Source organism: Equus asinus, chromosome 22, assembly GCF_041296235.1.
Source record: "Equus asinus isolate D_3611 breed Donkey chromosome 22, EquAss-T2T_v2, whole genome shotgun sequence".
NCBI classification, from domain to species: Eukaryota; Metazoa; Chordata; class Mammalia; order Perissodactyla; family Equidae; genus Equus; species Equus asinus.
In genome coordinates, this window is record NC_091811.1 from 48,362,240 (window position 1) to 48,381,940 (window position 19,701).

Here is a 19,701-nt window from a genome sequence, read left to right on the forward strand (position 1 = left end):
AAATACCTAAGAGAGAAACTGTGGGTGGGCAGGGCTATTCTTTCTTGTGATTATCTGAAAAGTTAGATATAACCCAATTTTATGATATTAACTATTTATGAGTCTATAATCATAAGTCATAGTCTACCTAGACTACTTATTAGTTCTACTAGTAAGTTCTGTAAGTTAATTACCTATAAGCCAAATCTAATTTTCTTTTAATTTTTGTTTACCTCAAATAAATTTCAAAGATGTTCATTCTAGATTTTAGGTAAATTTTTTACTTTTCAGATTATTTTAAATTTATAAATTTCAATTTTTAATGCCTCTTCCCAGGCTCTACTTTTCTAAGGTAAAATATCTTTAAGTCTGTTATCCCAAATATACCATCATCAAATATCGCCAAATATACCATCTGAAAGTGTATCTATCTTCCAGGTTGCTCTTTTCTATTTAGCTATATATTGCTTCTATTATGTATTAGAAATACTATTCCAAATATGTTCATAAAACAGTTTGGGAAGAATGACCTAATTTTAAAATTTTGTTTATCATAAAAGCCATCAACTTTTAGAATTTGGAATGCAAAAAGCATTGGTACAAATCAGTTTTCGGGAACTCGAAAACTCATTTTCCCACACAAACTCCGGAATACGTGGAAGTGAAAATCCCAGGCCAGCCATTACAGCACATTCAAGTAAGACTAGTGTATAAGACATTTCAGTTCTCTAGAACAGTGCTGCCCAATAGGGAACTGTTCTATCAAGCACTTGAGACGTGGCTAGTCCAAGTGAGGAACAAAATTTTTAATTTTCTGTTAAGTTTTAATTAATTTAAATTTAAGTAGTCCAATGTAGCTACTGGCTACTGTACTAGACAGCACAGCTCTAGGATATAACTACCACCCTCTATAAAAGGAAACTGCTTCAAATTATACCTGGATGCTAACAATATATTTTCTACTGTAGTAGCCGCTGAGGCACCTGAAGCTTCAAGGAATCAGAGAAGAGACCAGAGGTTCCTGGTAATAGAAACTAAACTTTTTTAGCCTTAGCTAGCTGTTTACAAATTCATACCCTTCTTCCTTTCTCTCCATATTTTTCTCTTCTAAAATCTGTTTCTTTCCACCTACTACAAAGCAGAACTCCATTTCTTTCTAGTTCACTTCAAAACTTCCTCTCCTTGCTTCCTCCTACCGTTCTTCAAGAAAGCCTACAGGATCTAAAGATATCAATATCCTAGTTAAGACTACAACTGTTAGGAGTCCGACAGACCTGGATTTAAATCCCAACTTCACTGCCATGCAATAAATGATTATTATTATTATCATTATTATTAACTCCAGTAAGAAAAGAAAAATAGGGAAGGGTAATACAATTGTTGCTTGCCCAATTTCTTTGTTTTCCCTAGAGGAAAGTGAAAGGCAAAGGCAAATATAGGTCTGAAAAAATACAAATCAACATTTATGAGTAACAACTAAATTGATTAAGTCAACTAATATTTTGTCAAAATGTACAATCAGATCCTTTAGGTACAAAGAAAGAAAAAGAGGGACAAATGAATGGCCATGAGGAAGTTTAACTCTATTCCCCACCCTACTCCCAAACCCAATCCTGCTATTACAAACTCCACCATAGAAAGGCATTGATGTGATAAATGGAAGCCAGGGTTGAATGAAAGGGATATGGGGGAAAAAAGTAAGAGCTGTCCCTACGTTGGGCATACTTAAGCCAAGGACAAAGCACACTTCATGAAGGTGCTAAATACTATATTGATTCATATGGTTAAAGTGTTCAAAGAACCCACATTGACTCCCAGAACCTCTCTTGGTAGTCTGTTCCTCTTTATTCTTTATTTTCAATCCTCTATCCAAGATAAACCAGTCCCCAAATTCAACCCTCTGTCCAAAAAAACTCAATTTAAAAAAGAGGGGGCATTTACTAAGGTACTCTGAGTGGTATATTTCAGTGATTAATGACTTGGGCATTGGTTTCAGGCAAACCTGTGCTTATGACATTGTCTAGCAATAATAAGCATTCAAATTTAACCTTACTATTAATGCAGGATCTTCCACCCCAATCCCAGTATTAAATAAAATCATTATGTGCCTCCCAATTATCTACTCAAAAATTTGATCCTCCCTCTGAGAATGTTATTCTCCCTCAGAGAAATCATAAACAAGGCTATTTTTAATTGATGTCTAGGAAGGGATACTATCATTATCAGCCAGTGGTCAAAAAACTGGCTGACTGTCTGTAAATAAAGTTTTGTTGAAGCACAGCCAGGCTTTTTCCTTTACATACTGCCTATGGCTGCTTTTGCACTACAATGGCAAAGCTGAATAAATGCAACAGAATCCATATACTCTGCATAGCCTAAAATAATCACAATCTGACCCTTTTCAGAAAAAGTTTGCCAACTCTATTAAAGACTATAGAAGCCTGCCTAGTTTGAAGATGTGACTCAGTCTTTCATTGCCGAGGGCCTCCCAAGCTTTCTTAAGTATAGGCATCTATCTACATTTGTATTCAACCTGCTCTCTGACATAACAGCTACTTATTACACATTTGAGTCCACAGTTTTGCAATGCTGCCCTTAAGTTCCTTAAAAACTGCCCTGAAGGCTATGTAATTTTGTTGATTTCTCTATATTTATTTTATCAATCTGGCTTAAACTATCACGGATATTTGCTCTGGTGCCTTCAACTTGTTCACTCAGTGTAAGGTTAAGGCAATTAATTCCTTCGGCTTGATAGTTATTTCCTTTCCAGCTTCTCGCTACATAATCAACTAACTCCTGATTCTGATATATCACTGTTGATTTTTTAAACCCTTGCAGAATGCTCCCAAAGTTTTTTTTCCTTACCTGATTTCCAGTGTTATAACAATTTTATCAGATTTTGTTAACTAGACTTCTTTGCTTCAAGCAGGCTATTCTGACATTTTTGTTCAGAATATCCTTCACCTGCATGTTTGGTGCTGAAGCGTTAATACTAGTCCTCTTCAATATAGAGACAGGAACATCCCATCTAAAAGACAGGTTTTAGAAAAAATTGCCTGGGTTCAAACCTCAACTAGTCTGTCACTAGTTGGGTGACCTTAACCAGTGTAGGTTTGTTTTCTCATCTATAAAATGGAGATATAGTAGCAACCACTTCAGTCATTATGAAGATTAAACTACATACATGTAAGCTGTTCATGAACTCCTAGTTCACCTTTGAGCTACACATATATTTAACCTTAAGCAGCATACCATAGACTCTGAAAACATTTAAGGGATAAACACTCATGCAGGCCACAGATTGGCTACTGGGTAGTACACACACAGAAAAAATCCAAATAGTACTGCAAAGGTTTTGAAAACAGAACTGAGATTAAAACTACAACCTGCAGAAAACTGGTAGGAGTGGCCTAAACCCAACAGAATCAATTGCCTGCCAAAACAAAAATACCGACATTCTCCATAGCATTTAAACAACACACTGAGTCATATAACATAATGTTCAAAATGTCCAAAACACAATCCAAAATTACTTGGTATAGAGAGAACCAGGAAAATCCCAAACTCATATGGGAAAAGACAAACAGAAACCAACACCAAGATGACACAGTTATTAGAGCAGTGGGTGAATCATTTGACAAAGATTTTAATGCAGGTATAAAAATGTTCCAACAAGAAAGAGCAAATACTCTTGAAACAAATGAGAGGCTAGAAAGTCACAGCAAAGAAATAGAAGATAGAGAGAACTACCAAATGGAAATTTTAGAACTCAAAAGTGCAATTAACTCAATAGCAGAATGGAAAGTCAGTGAACTTGAAGATAAATCAACAGAAATTACCCACTCTGAACAAGAGAGGGAAAAAATATTGAAAAAAATTATTAGTGCTTCAGAGACCTGTGGGACAATACCAAAACACTAACATTCAAGTCAAAAGCTCAAGAAGAAGAAAATGAGTGCAGTGCAAAAGAAAAAGAAAAAGTAATGGCTAGACTTTCCAAATTCAGTGAAAGACATAGACCTCTAGATTCAAGAAGCTCACAAACTCGAAATTAGATAATTTCAATGAAATCCATGCTTGGATGCATCACAGTCAAACTGCTGAAAATTACAAAGCAAAATCTTACAAGAAGATTGAAAAAACAATGCATTACTTATGAGGGGAAGATGGGTTAATGATTTGAATAACTACTGACTTCTCATCAGAAACTATGTAAGCCATAGCGGTGAAGTTTGTGTGCTCTGCTTCGGCAGCCTGATTTGGTAGGTTGGGATCCCAGGTGCAAACCTACACCACGTTCAGCCATGTTGAGGCAGTGACCCACATACAAAATGGAGAGAGACTGGCAACAAAGGTTAGCTCAGGGTGAATCTTCCTCACCAAAAAAAAAAGAAAGAAACTACGTAGGCTAGAAGGAAGTAGAATAACATTCTTAAAGTGCTAAAACGGAAAAGAACTGTAAACCCAGAATCTTCAATCTAGTAAAATTAACCTTAAGGAATGAATATGAAACAAAAGACATTCTCAGTTGAAGGAAAACTGTAAGAATTAGTTGTCACCTCTAAAAGAATTGCTAAATGAAGTTCTTCAGTCAGAGGAAATGGAACATGAGGAATGATGGAAGAGCAACAGAACTGGTAATTATCTGGGTAAATATAACTAACTGTTGTCCTCTTGAATTCTTTAACATATGTTTAGCAATTAAAAGCAAATATTACAACACTTTCCAATAAGATTTCCAATAAACGTAAATGCAACAAAAGACAATTACAACATAAAGGGACCTAAACAGTGGTAAGTTTTCTATATTTCACTTGAAGTGGTAAAATACTGATTCTAAGAAGACTGTGAAAATATAAGTATGTACATTATAATCCCTAGAGCAACCACTAAAAAAATTACATATAGGCAAAAACACACTAAGTTAAAATGGAATACTAAAAAATATGTTCAAATAACCCAAACAAAGAGGTTACAGAAGAACAAAAACAATGGGAACAAACAGAAAATAAAGTCAAAGATCTAAATCCAAATGTATCAATAGCTAAAATATGTGAGATGCAGCAAAAGCATTAGAGCATTAAAGTGCTTATATCAGAAAAGGTCTCAAATCAATGATGTGAACTTCTACCTTAACAAACTAGAAAAAGCAAAATACAAAGCAGACAAAAAGAAAGAAACGAAGAGAGCAGAAATCAATGAAATTGAAAACAGAAAAACACAGAAAAATCAATGAAGCCAAAAGCTCCTTCTTTGAAAAGATCAATAAAATTTAAACATCTAGCAAGACTGATTAAGTAGAATAGTACTGAATAGCCCTAGTACTATTTAAAGAAACTGATTTTGTAGTTAAAAAGTCTTCCAAAAAAGAAATCTCCAGGGGCCAGATGAGTGGCACAGTGGTTAAGTTTGCACGTTCTGCTTCAGAGGCCCAGAGTTCACCGGTTCAGATCCTGGGTGCAGACCTACATACTGCTTCTCAAGCCATGCTGTGGCAGGCGTCCCACATATAAAGTAGAGGAACATGGGCACAGATGTTAGCTCAGGGCCAGTCTTCCTCAGCAAAAAGAGGAGTGGTGGTGGATGTAAGCTTCAGGGCTAATCTTCCTCAAAAAAAAAAAAAAGAAAAAAGAAAAAAAGAAAGCTGCAGGCCCAGATAATTTCCCCGGTGGATTTACTAACCGTTTAAAGAAGAAATACAGAAGTTCAACAAAATCTCTTCCAGAAAATGGAAGATAAATACTTCCCAACTCATTTTATAAGTTCAACATTATCCTGATACCAAACCCAGAAAAGACAGTACAAGAAAAGAACAAACTGATAGACTGGATTTCATCAAAATAAACAAACTATGGTACATTCATCCATACAATGGAATACTACTCAGCTATAAAAAAGACTGGATTAGTGTTGCATTCAACAATTTGGATGAATCTTAAAGGCAATATACTGAGTGAAAAAAGCCCGTCTCAAAAGGTTACAAGCTACACAACTACATTTATACGACATTCTCATAAGGTCAAAACTACAGTGATAAAGAAGTACTATCAGTGGTTGCCTGAGTTAGGGGTGGGTTTGACTACAAAGATAGCATGAGGGAGGTTTTCTGGGGTGATGGAACCATTCTGAATCCTGACTCTGGTGATGGTAATATAAATCTAAACAGGTATTAAATTCACAGAACTACACACCCAAAAAAGGTCAATTTTACTATATGTCAATAAAATTTTAAAAATGTTTTTAAAAGTAAAGACTAACATGATAGAGCAATTATGGGCTAGGATATAAATTGTTAATATTTTCAACAAAGCTCCTTTTTCTCTGACAACATCATGGTCTCAGCTTTTCCAATGGTTCTACGCTATCACCAACAGATAGAGGCCACCTAAACTACTTTGCCACAGAGGAGCTTGAGATGAGGCATTTAAATTTTCTCTCTCTGGTTCCTGCATTTCTATAGCACTGAAGGGTCTGACAGACAACGCATATCTACAGCCAGTGGGACACAGATTAAAAGCAACAGGCACAATTTTACACCACCATTAAATTCTAAGGCAGAGTTGTAGAAATAGACCAGTTCCAAGACCCTAGTGATGGTATGGAGCTGGCCAGTTTTTCATTGTTTGGGGGAAGACAGACACTAAAGTTGGCTCCCAGTTGGGTTACACTCTTATGTGACAGTTGAGTACTCTATGAGCAGAATATACCTACAACGCAATGCTTTATTTTTTAAAAAAGAAAAATGAGTGCCTTCTATATGCCTGGATAGTTTGCCAGAGGGAGTTTGATAAAGAAATTGTAATATATGATAGGCTCCCATTATTTCCCCAAATGAGAAACTATTATAGAACAGAAACATGTTATAGGTCCTCCAACAATTTCAATATATAATTATGCAACTCCTGTCTGATAACTCCACTCCTGCTTAAGGTATGGAGGAGGAAATGGAAGGAGTTAATTGTTATCTTGATTTGTCCTGGAGATTCTCATCCCCATTTTCTCTACCCCTTTTACTAAAGTATGATGACATTAACTAATTTAAATAGAAATGGGAAATCTAAAGCTCTTATATTTTTTGTTTCTTTCCATCAGCAATTCCTTAGTGCCTATCACAGGTCCCTTGAAGGGAAGTGTTAACAAGTGTGGAAAAGTAGAGTTTACATATAGAACATTAAGCCTTTTGCCTATTAGAGACAAAAAGCAAAAGAAGAATGAGATGTTAGAGACTCATCTCAGAACCAAACCTCTCAAGAGGACTACAGGGGGCTGGCCCCATGGCAGAGTGGTTAAGTTCACGCGCTCCGCCTCAGCGGCCCAGGGTTCTGCCAGTTCAGATCCTGGGCGCGGACATGACACTGCTCATTAGGTCACGTTGAGGAAGTGTCCCACGTACCACAACTAGAAGGACCCACAACTAGAATATACAACTACGTACTTGGGGGATTTGGGGAGAAAAAGCAGAAAAAAAAAAAGAAAAAAGAGAAAGAGAAAAAGAAGATTGGCAACAGTTCTTAGCTCAGGTGCCAATCTTTAATAAAAAAAAGAGGACTACAGGAGCCCTTGGGATCAACAGCACTGTAGCCTCACATCCGGCAAGCAAAACAGCCAAGAGAAGAAGAAAGGCATCCTGGATGCAAGTATGGAAGCAGAGCAAGAACCAATGTCTTTTCATCCTTTTCTTCTAACCCCAAACAGGAAAAGTGTCAACAGTATCTTTATTTTAACACTTGGTCTACCTTGGAAAGACTTCTGGACTAAAATGGCACTCTCTGTCTACCTACCTCCCAAAAAAGGAAATGGGAAAATTATGTAGGGCACAGAAAACACATGCAAAATAAACAAATCCAAAGAATTAAAGAGGAATTACTGACAAAAAATGACCACATACAAATGCTTGTTATGGAAGAATGGAAATGGATTTCATCTATGATAACAGGGAAAAAAAGGACAATGTTCAAAACATTTGCTTCTGAAATATTGCTTTGTTCTATTTAAACAAGATTTAAAAACCTTACAGTACAGAGTTTCAACTCCAGAAATTAGTCTCATTTTTGCACAGATGCTAAATGTCATTCTTTGGTTCGTCAAGAAATGTCACCTTCTTCATATTAAGCCCTTCTAAATTGATACAAGTTGCCACAGTGAAACAAATATTGAAAAAAAGAAGCAATTGTTTTTATAGTAAACAGGACACCCACTCTCTCTTTACTCTAGCTATGCCTATCATCTGAACTTCTTTAACTCATCCTAGGTAGTTATCTCACATAGAGATAAAGACAATTTACTATGTTACATAAGTATATAATCAATGTGTTCTTAAATGAGTATTTCACACATAATTTAAAGAGACATTTCATAATCTTACTCCTATGAAACACTGCTAGTCTAACTTGGAAATATGTTATTACATACTATGAGAACTTACAGAAAAAAACCACACTTCTATATTAACATCAGGCATGGGCAGAACTGGGATTCTTTCCTAAATGTAATCTTATTACACATGCTTCGAATGCCCCAAGAGCTGGACTACTGCGTATGCTTTTCATACTATTTCTAACTATTACTTTCTGACAAGTCATAAGTCATCTCATTTAACTCTTATAGTATTTTGTGAAGGAGGTATCTCCATTTTACATACAACGTAATTAAGCAACTTGTCCAAGATCACAAAGCCAGTGATAAGCAGTAGGATTAGGAACTTACTAGCGCTCTGGTAGAAAATAAAATATTAAAATCCAAGTCACTAGATATTAAAAGTATTCAAACAATGAGAAATGGTAACACACTTAATGATTTGAATGACTGCAAAATTGTTAAGTTATCTGTCTTGGTCATCATGTTACCAGGATCCAGAAACATTGCCTTAAAGTGGATGCCCAATACACAGCTTTGAATGAATGATTTATGTATATGTACAACAACTATAGACAATATTTACTCAGCACATTTTATTTGTCAAGGATTGTTCTGAACTACACACACACACACACACACACACACACACACACACACTGCTCCATGGAGAAAAAATTAACACTTCTGAAATGAATGGAAAGATAAAGGTTCTCAGCCAAGAAAGAGTAACTATAAAAAAAAGACATAGGGGGCCAGCCCGGTGCTGTAGCGGTTGTTTGTGTGCTCCGCTTTGGCAGACTGGGGTTTGCAGGTTCAGATCCTGGGAGCAGACTGCACACCACTCATCAAGCCATGCTATGATGGCATCCCACATATAAAATAGAGACAGATTGTCAACAGATGTTAGCATAGGGCCAATCCTCCTCACCAAAAAAAAGAGAAAATGGAAATTTTACAACTGAAAAAGATAACGTCTGAAATAACATCTTGATAAAAGAATGGAAATGCAAAGGAATGAGTCAGTAAATGTGAAGATACATCAACAGAAATGATCTAATCTGAAGAACAGAGAAATAAAAGACTGAAGGAAAATGAAGAGTCTCAGGGTCCTGTGGACAACATTTGAAGGGCTACTCATGTCATCTGAGTTCCAGAAAAAGAGGAAGAGATTGGTACAGGAAAAAATATTTGAACAAAGTCCAGCGCACACCAAATATGATTAACTAAAAAAGAAAGATAAACACACCCAGACAAATCATAATCAATTGGGGAAAAGCAAAGATAAAGGGAAAAAAATCTTTAAAGTAGATAGAGAAACATAACACACAGAAGCTATTAATGATTCAAATTACTGTAAACTTCTCATCAGAAACAATGGAATCCAAGAAGACAACAGCACATCTTTAGTGCTAAAGATAAGAATACACAGAATTCCATATCCAGTGTAGAAATCCATCAGAAATGAAAGCAGAAAAGACATTTTCAGTTAAGAAAAACAGAATTTATCACCAGCAGGTCTACTATAAAGGATAGGAGGTTCTTTAGGCTGAAGAGAAGAGACACCAGAGAGAGACCTGAAATTTCAATGACACAGAACAAGAAAAACAGTAAATAGCAAAGCATATATAAGACTATTTTTCTCCTCTAAGTTCTTGAAAAGATGTGTGATCATCAAAAGCAAAAACTACATAATTCTCTGGTGGGGTTTTCATTGCATATACGTAATATATGTATATATATGTAATACATGTGACAACTATAACATAAAGGTCACTGGGGGAGGTATCGGGCTTCGACATTTACTTCAAGTGGTAAACATTAACTCAAAGCAGACTGTGAATGTTTAGGTGCAAATATGATAATCCCTAGAGGAGCACTGTTCAATACAAATATAACATGAGCCACGTTAAATTTCCTAGTAGCCATATTTAAAAGTCAAAAAAGGGCCAGCCCTGATGGCCTAGTGGTTAAAGTTCAGTGTGCTCCACTTTGGTGGCCCAGGTTCGGTTCCCAGGGGCGCGGAACCACATCACTTGTCTGTCAGCAGCCATGCTGTGGAGGCTCACATGGAAGAACTGGAAGGACTTCCAACTAGAATATACAACTATGACACAACTATGTAACTGGGGCTTTGGGGAGGGAAGAAAACAAAAACAAAAAACAAACAAAAAGTTAAAAGAGATAAAATCAATTTAGTATATTTTATTAATCCAGTATGTCCAGCTATTAACATTTCAACATTTAATCAATAAGAGATTCATTAAATGCGACATTTTACATTCTTTTTGTGGTAGTATGTCTTTGAAAGCTGGTGTGTATTTCACACTTACTGCACATCTCAATTCAAACTAGCCACATTTCAAGTTGTCAAGAGCAGACCTAAAGCAACCACTAAAAAATAATGCAGAAAAATATAGTTAAAAGGCCAATAGATAAAGTAGAATACTAAAATATATCCACATAATTCAAAAAAGGCAGGAATTGGGGAACAAAGGAGCATATTCTATCAATAACTACATTAAACACATCAATTAAAAGATTGTCAGATTAAATTTAAAAAAAGACTGAATTACATGCTGTCTACAAGAAACTCACTTTAAATATAAAAACATATAGGTTAAAATGAAGGTATGGAAAAAGATATGCCATGCAGACAACAACCAAAGAAGGTTTGAGTGGCTACATTATATGAAATTTATTTTAAACTTTTTTTAAGAACTTGACTGGATTTGTTTCTCCTTCATGTTCAGTTTTAGTTTTACCTAGTTCTGAAGCAGTTCTGAAATGATAAAGCTATTTTCTGTTCCATCTATCTCCCTCATTTTACTCATGTTGATGTCTAAGTAACTGGACATGTACAATTCCTAAAGAAATAGGGCCTAATGCATTAAAGCTGTCCTATCTGAAGGCTTTTCTATAAGGTTTTCAGGGGAATTACAGCTTACAAATTTTTTAAGTTATTAATATTTTATTCCCCATTAGAACAGTGGTTTAAAGAAACAATTTTCTTGACAGGCCATCCAGGCATACAAAATAGTGTTACAAGTATATTTACATTAACACGTCATGTATCATTTGTAAACTGTTTCACTGATCCCAGAGAATTTTCAAAGCAGCTTCGCTGTGGCTGTTCTCTTTAATGTTTATACTTCTGTTTTTGTTTACTTTAAGCTGCTGAACTACTACTGTGGTCAGGGTATTGAACCTGGTAATGGAATACAAAGATAGATTAAGACACTATACCCCCTCCCTGGTGCAAAAAGTAGAGTTGGATAAATAGGATAGAAAAGATGAACAGCAAGATAACATATGCTAAGTGCCAAATATGAGGTATTTGTCAGGACTAATTTAGTCAGAAAGAATGCATTTAGGACAGCTATAGAATATAAGGGCAAAGATATAATTATGAACCAGAATAGAAAGAGACTTAAAGTTTAAGTCCAAGGTAGGACTTAAATTGTGTTTTATAAAAAGTAGATCACTAAGGAAAAGTCCACCTCCCTCCCATTTATCTATTTGGAGAGTAGTTTCTGAGATGTTTAAATTGGGGATTTTGAAGATAATGCAGCAGCAGAAAGTAGAAGAGAAGAAAGTATAGAAAACTAGTTAGGAAAAAAACGGAAAGAACATTGGGGAGCAATAAAGAAGGCCTGATTAGCCCTAAGCTCCACAAGGGCAAAGGCCATGTTCCATTCCCAGATCTAACAGACACATAGATATCAACAAATCTGGAGCACAGGATCATGGGTAGGGAGAGTGTCTACTTTACATCAGGCAAAATACTCTGGCACATCTTCGCACATTTAATCCTCAAAATACTATACTACAGTACATTTTAAAAACTACACCACCACCAACATTGAATATTAGAACATTGCATTAAAAGGCTTGAAAATCACTCACTAAACAGAGCTAACTTAACGGTATGAAACATAGAGATGGAGTCAGCTGCTATTACCACTGGACTTAAGTAAATGTTACTGAAAAATTAAAATAGGTGAAGAAACTGGGACACTGATTCAGTCACCAATAAAAGGTGACAATCAGTATATGGGACAACCAGAATTCAAAGCCAGATCTGACTGACTCCAAAGCCTATATACAAAAAAACTGAGCTAATTTTTACCTTGCTGTCAAAATTATGTTAAAAAGACTCAATTAAAAGTACATTTGAGAACTCTAGGGTAAAAAGGAAAATAAGTAGGAAGATTAGTTTTATCACTAATAGAGATGTGAGAGTCTCAAGAGGGTTTAAATTAAAAAAGTTGAGAGCATATTTGATCACTAATTTTCACTAAAATTTTTGGTGTAATCATCTTTTAGAAAAACAAGTGAGTATAATCTTTAAAAGAACATGTTTGTATGCTACTATTCTGCCTGGAGGTGTTGGAGCCCAAGTAAGTGAGCAATGTGTCCATGTGAGGGATGGTGAGGGAGCCTAGAGGGAAGTACTCTAAGAGAAGCAAAATGGTGAGATTCAGCACAAGGTATCTGAGAAGCCTTGAGTTAAGGAATGCATCCTGGCACGAGGTGTCATAGTCTAAATGGAATGAAAATGTTATGCAACACGTGGAAAGGAGCAGCAGTGGCAATGAGAAATTGGTTACTCACTGGGGATTGATTATAGAAGTAAATACACTAAGGATAATTAATGGGAGCTAGGTTTCTCCTACTAAGAGAAGGAAGTTATAAGTTTGGAAAGCAAGAAAACTAAAACAAATACTGTGGCTTGAAACTGGAGAAATTGGTACTAACTCATGATTTTCTATATATAGGTATAGAAATAAATACAGTGCCCAAATCTTGGTTTTTAAATACCTTCCTCCACTAAAAGAAACCACTCCTTGGAAAAACGGTTAATCTCAGGGTTGTGGGAGGGAAAGTACAAGGTGAGCCCAGAACAATTTTCTTGTGTCAAAAAGGAAGGAAGTCCTCAAAGCAAGTCAAAAAAACACAGAAACTAGCTTGAAGGGGCTTTTACTGGCAAAAACTGGGACAATTTGAGAATAAATAAGCAAGTTTGATAAGGAATAAATTATTTACACAGTCTAAAAATAACTTCTCCACAAAATACTTATTAATTACTAAGGGGATAAAAAAACCCGTTACAGTGAAAAACCTTGGGAAACCTCACCTTAATCAAGTGATCAAAGTACACATCATCAGTAACGGGACAAACAGAAACTGGACGCCAGCTGATAAGACGCAATGAGAAAACACATCATTACTGTGATACTCCTGCCAAAAAATGCATAATCTGAATCCAACCATGAGGAAATATCAGGCAAATGCAAACTGAGAGGCATTTTACAAAACTGAACTGTAATCTTTTAAAGTGTCAAGGTCATAAAAATCAAGAAAAAACTGAGGGATTGTTCTAGGTTGAAGGAGTGTAAAAAGACATTACAATTAAATGCAACACAGAATTCTGAACTGGATCCTTTTGTTACAAAGTAAATTACTGTGGAAACTGGCAAAACTTGAATGAGGTCTGAGGGTGAGATGGTAGTAATACAGTATAGCAGTTAATTTCCTGATTTATGTTAATAGAAAGTCCTTGTTCTTGATGGGGTGATGAGAATGCATCTGTAACTTACTCTCAAATGGTAGTGGGAAAAAGTTCTTTGTATTGTACTTGGAACCTTCTGAAAGTTTGAGATTGTTGAAAGAAAGAAAAAGATTACCTATAATATTCATTTGTAGCACCTAAAACTAGCATATAAGCAAAACAGTACTCTTTTCAAACGAAGAATATGTTTCCACCTCTTTTTATTATAAGAGAAGACTCTGCTTCATTATTTATGGGATTCTTAATGACTTTTGATCTATATCTGCACTGTCCAATACAGTAACCTCTATTCCATTCCTCAGTTACACTGGCCATATTTCAAGTGCTCAACAGCCACATACCACTATCAACTACTATACTAGGCAGCACAGATACAGAACATTTCCACCATCATAGAAAGGAGTACTACTAGACAGCACTGATCTAGAGTTCGGGAGGCCAAGTGATGTAATGAATAACTAAAAGCCAAAGAGTCAGATGGGCTTGGGTGGAGATTCTTAGCAAGTGCTCTGACTTTTAGCAAGTCACTTAACTTCTCTAGACACCGTTCTATAAAGTGGAGTAATACACCCAACAGTGCAAGGCTGCTGAAAAGATCAGATGAAAATTCATGTAAACTGTCTAAAACATAGTAAACATTTGATAAACATTAGGTCTCTTCTGTAATGTGGGTGGATAATTTCTTTTTTTTTTCCCCTACAAGTTTATTTTATTTATTTTTTTGAGGAAGATTAGCCCTGAGCTAACTACTGCCGGTCCTCCTCTTTTTGCTGAGGAAGCCTGGCCCTGAGCTAACATCCATGCCCATCTTCGTCTACTTTATACGCGGGACGCCTACCACAGCATGGCATGCCAAGCAGCACCATGTCCGCACCCGGGATCCGAACCGGCGAACCCCGGGCCGCCGAGAAATGGAACATGCGAACTTAACCGCTGCACCACCGGGCCGGGCCCCTGGGTGGATAATTTCTTAATCTTTGATCTCAGCACTTTTAGATCTAGTTAGGTAATTACAAGAGCATCGGTTTGAAAATAAGAAGCTTACTATCCTGCTTGTCCAAAAGGCCAACGAGCCCCATGTTGTTAAATTCAACGAAAAATCTTTTAGCTCCTCATACCTTATTCAACTCTCATTGACACATGACCCTATTGACTACTCTCCCCCTGAAATACTCTCTTCCTTTGGTTTCTGTAATACCACATACCCACTACTCTGACCTTCACAGTATTCTCTGGGAGCTCACATTCCTCCAGTAAACTTTTTTTTTTTAATTTTAGAGGCCATTGCAATTCCCTTCTAGAGGTTTTTTTCCAAGTTATAATCCCTTCCCTATGCAAGTCCATCTATAGTTTCAACTACCTATATGTGACTCCAATTTTCTATTTCCAGCCCATACCTCACCTACAAATTTTAGAACCATATAACTAAATGCCTACAGAAATTTCCACCTGAAAGCTCCAAAGGTACTTCAAACCCAACATGTCAGAATCAAAAGATCTTTGGTCCTTAACTGGTACCACCATCAACCCAAAGTCATCTTTGAAATTTCTCTCTCCCTCACCTTCAATGTATCAAGTGAGGCCTATTGATCACAAATCCCATTCACTTTGCCCATCTCCACAATTCTCACTCTAATTCAAGCTATCCTCATCTCTTCTGGACTACTACTGCAAAAGCCTTGACAGATTTTCTCATGTTCACTTTTGTGCCTCTCTAGCCTTTCAATACATCACCACAATCTTAGTTCTGCCTTATGGAACTAGCAAAAATAAGTCTAATTTGGCTTCTAAATGATAACATTTTAAACAGTAAAACAGTATTATCACTCTATTCTTAGCCATGCATTCTTAGTTCCTTCTATATTCTAACAAATCAGTTTCAAGGTCACATTCTGTCACACTCTCCTTTAAAAATGTGGACCCCTGAACTGAAAATAACGCATGGACAGAAGTAACTTAGCAGTTCATGCAAAAGACTGAGACTTGCATAATCTAAAGTTTCAAACCACAATTACTATTTTTAACATTTTAATGTTTCCCAGCTGAAAGCATGTTAATTCATTAAATATTTATTGAGTACCTATTATATGTCAGGCATGTTCAGGTGTTTGGGGACAAAACAGTGACACAAACTGATAAACCATCTTCTCACAGAACTTGCATTAGCGTGAAGAAAAAAACAAAATAAACTTAAGTTAGTAAATTATACAATATGTTGGAAAATGATAAATGCTATGGGGAAAAATCTGGCTTAAAAAGGGTTAGGAAATGTGGGAGGAGAGCCTCCTGTTTTATACAGAGTAGTAGGAGAAAACCTCAGCTGCAGAGTAGAAATGTGGCTGGAGAAAGAGCGATGAGGTAATGAAGTCAGGGAGGAAGAAGAGTTTCGAAACACTCAGCCTGGTAGACCATAATAAGAACTATGGATTTTACTATGACTGAGAAGGGAAGCCATCTGACAAAAGAAGTGACATGACCTGATAAGTTTTATCAGGATCACTTTAGCTGTTGAGTGTTAAAGATTATAGGTAAAGAAATGTCATAGGGAGACTTTTTAGAAAGCTATTTAGAAAGCTATTTTACAAGTGAAAGATGATGGGGTTGTTTTTACACTTTATATTGAACTTTCATGTGCCTAAGCACTACAAATTAACAAAGCCACAACTTTAAACAAAATAAAAGACGATGGCAATGCAAAGAAGAGTTGGAAACAGCAAAAGAATGATACAGAGTCTCTGGGATCTACTCAGTGCTGTTAACACTTATCACCACATCAATGCAAGATAAGGTCCAACCCTATTAATTTATTCCTTGGAACACAGGACATAATTAAGAATTTAGGTTTTAGGCTTACTTCACTGAGCAAGGCAAGTCAAGATCCAATTTACATCACTAAAAGACGAAGGCAGATGATGGCAGAGCTTGCTAAAGGGAAGTTTACAATGAAAATTATTCTAGGGCTGACTCTTTTTATTACTTTTATGTCTGCCACTCTCTTTAGTTAGGTTTTACAACTCTCTCACTGATGTGCCTAAAAAGTCAGTATTAAGTCGAAGAGTAGTATAATATTGCACTCTGATTGCTAAAAGATGCTATTGATGATGAATCAATATCATCATGTAACTGCACTGATTCATCCTATCTCTGCTGATTAACAGCATAGCTTTTCAAGAAAATTGGCTAAGCAGTGGTTAGTGCTCAAAGGATGATGAGGGAGTTGACTGACCCCTGAAGAGTTTCAATCTTAATGCATGGGCCCCATTACCACCACCTAAAGGCATAAAAAATAAGTTTTCTTTAAGATATTCTCCAAGAATGTTTCAGGCAGCATATTTAGGAACAATTTTCCATTTTCTTCTACAGTCTTCTTCCCCCTTGACCATACTGAAGAATGTCCTGACAGCATGAATACACTCAGAGTAAGCAAACATCCATATCTTATCCCACTGAAATCTTAAAATGTACTCAAATTCTCAGGCAAAAAGGTCATTATCCGAATGTAGAATCGAATGATTATTAACATACTTGCAAGCACCAAAGAACATTACAGTGTAAAAAGTGCAGCTACAATAAGAATTGCCAATTAAAAAAAAAATCATATTGCATAAACACAATGAAAAGTAAATTCAGATTATCTTTGATGGCATAGTATAAAATGAAAGAAATCCAAAGACAACTTTAAAATTTCATCTCTTCTGTCCAGTAAGTTAAAACAACAAAAACAAAAATTCCCACAAACTTTTTACTGCAGCTCTTAACCAATAGCAAAAAAGGGAGACGATTAAGCCAACTGCCAAACAAACAGGAAAGAGAAAGCAATGGTCTGGAAAGAGACTTCATTACATAGCAAAATTGTAATACAATTACTAATAAAATACAAGAACCACCAGTTGTTCAAGAATGTTTTACCTTCAATATTCCACTGCTGAGCTAAATAGCATATTCATCAATTAACTTGTTTTAAAACGAGAAAATGCATCTATTAATATGCTTTTTCCAAAATTCAGTGAAAACCCCCAAATTGAGAAAATTTAAGATCAGCATTTACTAGCCAAAGCATTAAAATTTTTTTGATCAGTTTCACTTAAATCTCTTAGTTCACTGGTAGTACGGTAAAGATGTTAGTTAAAATGTAATCCAAAATGAATGAAAAAACGCTCAACTCGCAGACATTGTAATACACTACCGAAATATATTGGGGGTCTGTAAACTTCGACACTGGAATCTGTGACTGTTTTAATCAACTACTTTAAACCAGGCGTTTACTTTTAAAACAACTTTTCAAAACGTGTGTGGGTCGCAAGACCGCCAGCAATCTGTAAGAAATGTCTTTAATGGTTCTCAATTCTCAGGTCTGAGCAGGGGCGGCGACTGATTAAACTAAGTTTAGATCTCCCGGCCCTTTTGTTGTCAGCCCTGCGGACGGGTTTAAAAAGTGGGGACGGCAGAGTAGTTCGAAACACAGGGCATGGGGTAAACACGGATGCTCTGCAGCGCCGGCTCTTCCCCATTCGCGCACCCGCCGAGGTCACGGCGCAGTAAAGTTTGGTTTCACGAGCGGGCTCGGACGCCAGCGACAAAAGCAAAGTCTCCCAAGTACAGCGGCCCCGGGGGTCGGGGAGCGCCCGGAAGCCCAGCAGGACACGTTTCCACCGCAGGGAGGGGGTGCATGGCCGGCGACTCCGTCGTGGAGCCTCTCTCCTCCCCGCCGCCCCCCACCCCCCAAGACCCCGCGCCCGGGCGGGGACAGGCTCGGCCGGCGGGAGGCGGGTAGGCCACAAGGAGGAAATGGGACGGGGTGCCGACAGAGAGGCGACGGTGGCCGGGGCCGGGCCTCCCCCGCGAGGCAGCGAGAGAGAAGCAGGGCCCTCCCCACCGCGGGGTCCCCCGCCTCGAGGGGCAGCTGCAACTTTCCTCCAAGCGCAGGAAGCCGCCTGGGCCGCGCGGGATGCCGAAACTTTGTCGGCCCTCTCGGCGCCCCGGGCCCGCTCCTCCGCTCCGCGCCGGCCCGCACCCCCCGCCTCGCCCCGACAGCGGCCTGAGCCCACTCACCCCCGGAGCGGCCCGTGTTTACCTCAGGCCGAGGGCGACGTGCTTGCTCCGGCGGCGGTGGCGGCCCCACTGCAGGTCCCTAGGTCCCCGTCACGCCGCCGCCAAGTTCCCCAACATGGACTCCTTCGTCCGCTTGGAGGTGTTCCGGGGGCCGCTGGGGCGCCGGCTCGGCCGGCCGGGTCGGCAGGCGGCGGCGGAGCAGGGAGCTGACCCCGGCTGTGCTGCTCCGCGCGGCTTGCGCCACCGCTGCTCCCCCTCCCCCGCCTTGTCTGGCCTCCTCCCTCCCCTCCCCGCGCCTCCCCTCCCCCCTCCGCTCCGCTCAGCCGCGCCGCCACATGTCGGCGCGCTACGGTGACGACGGCGGCGGCAGCACCCGCCACACTCTCGCTTTTCGCTCGCTCTGGCCCTGCGCGCACGGCTGCAGCGCTCAACGGGGCCGCCGGGGGGCGCCCACCAACCGCCGTTTGCGACAGAGGAACGTGGCGGGCGGAGTCACGTCACGCGGCCTGTGAGCGGGAGGGAGTACGGCAGAGAGTGGCGCGGGCTTCTGGGAAACATCTTCCCTGCCCCGCCCTCCTTTCTCGCTGTGGGCTGTGCGCATGCGCCGTCCCTGGAGCGCAGGAGTCCTCTCGGCTTTGGCGGCTCTGCGGGGCTAAGTCGCTGAAGACAATGAAGGAGGCTCCTGGGGACCTGGACGTGACGGAGTTTGCCGGGCATTTGTTATCCTATCTTTATGTTTATCT

The 19,701-nt window shown here is 38.5% G+C and overlaps 1 protein-coding gene across 5 annotated transcripts in view; it reads right to left on the minus strand.

The window, feature by feature from the left end:
* The window catches only part of SCAF11 (SR-related CTD associated factor 11), a 67,560-nt gene extending 48,205 nt beyond the window's left edge, over positions 1-19,355 (minus strand). For 2 of the 5 annotated variants that reach the window (XM_014860470.3, XM_014860469.3), the window contains exon 1: positions 18,981-19,355. The gene's annotated coding sequence lies outside the window, so the exon portion shown is untranslated. Of the gene's footprint in view, positions 1-18,958 lie in introns of all 5 variants that reach the window. The other 3 variants (XM_044755534.2, XM_070495042.1, XM_070495043.1) reach the window with 3 other exon arrangements.
* Positions 19,356-19,701: the final 346 nt, after the last annotated feature.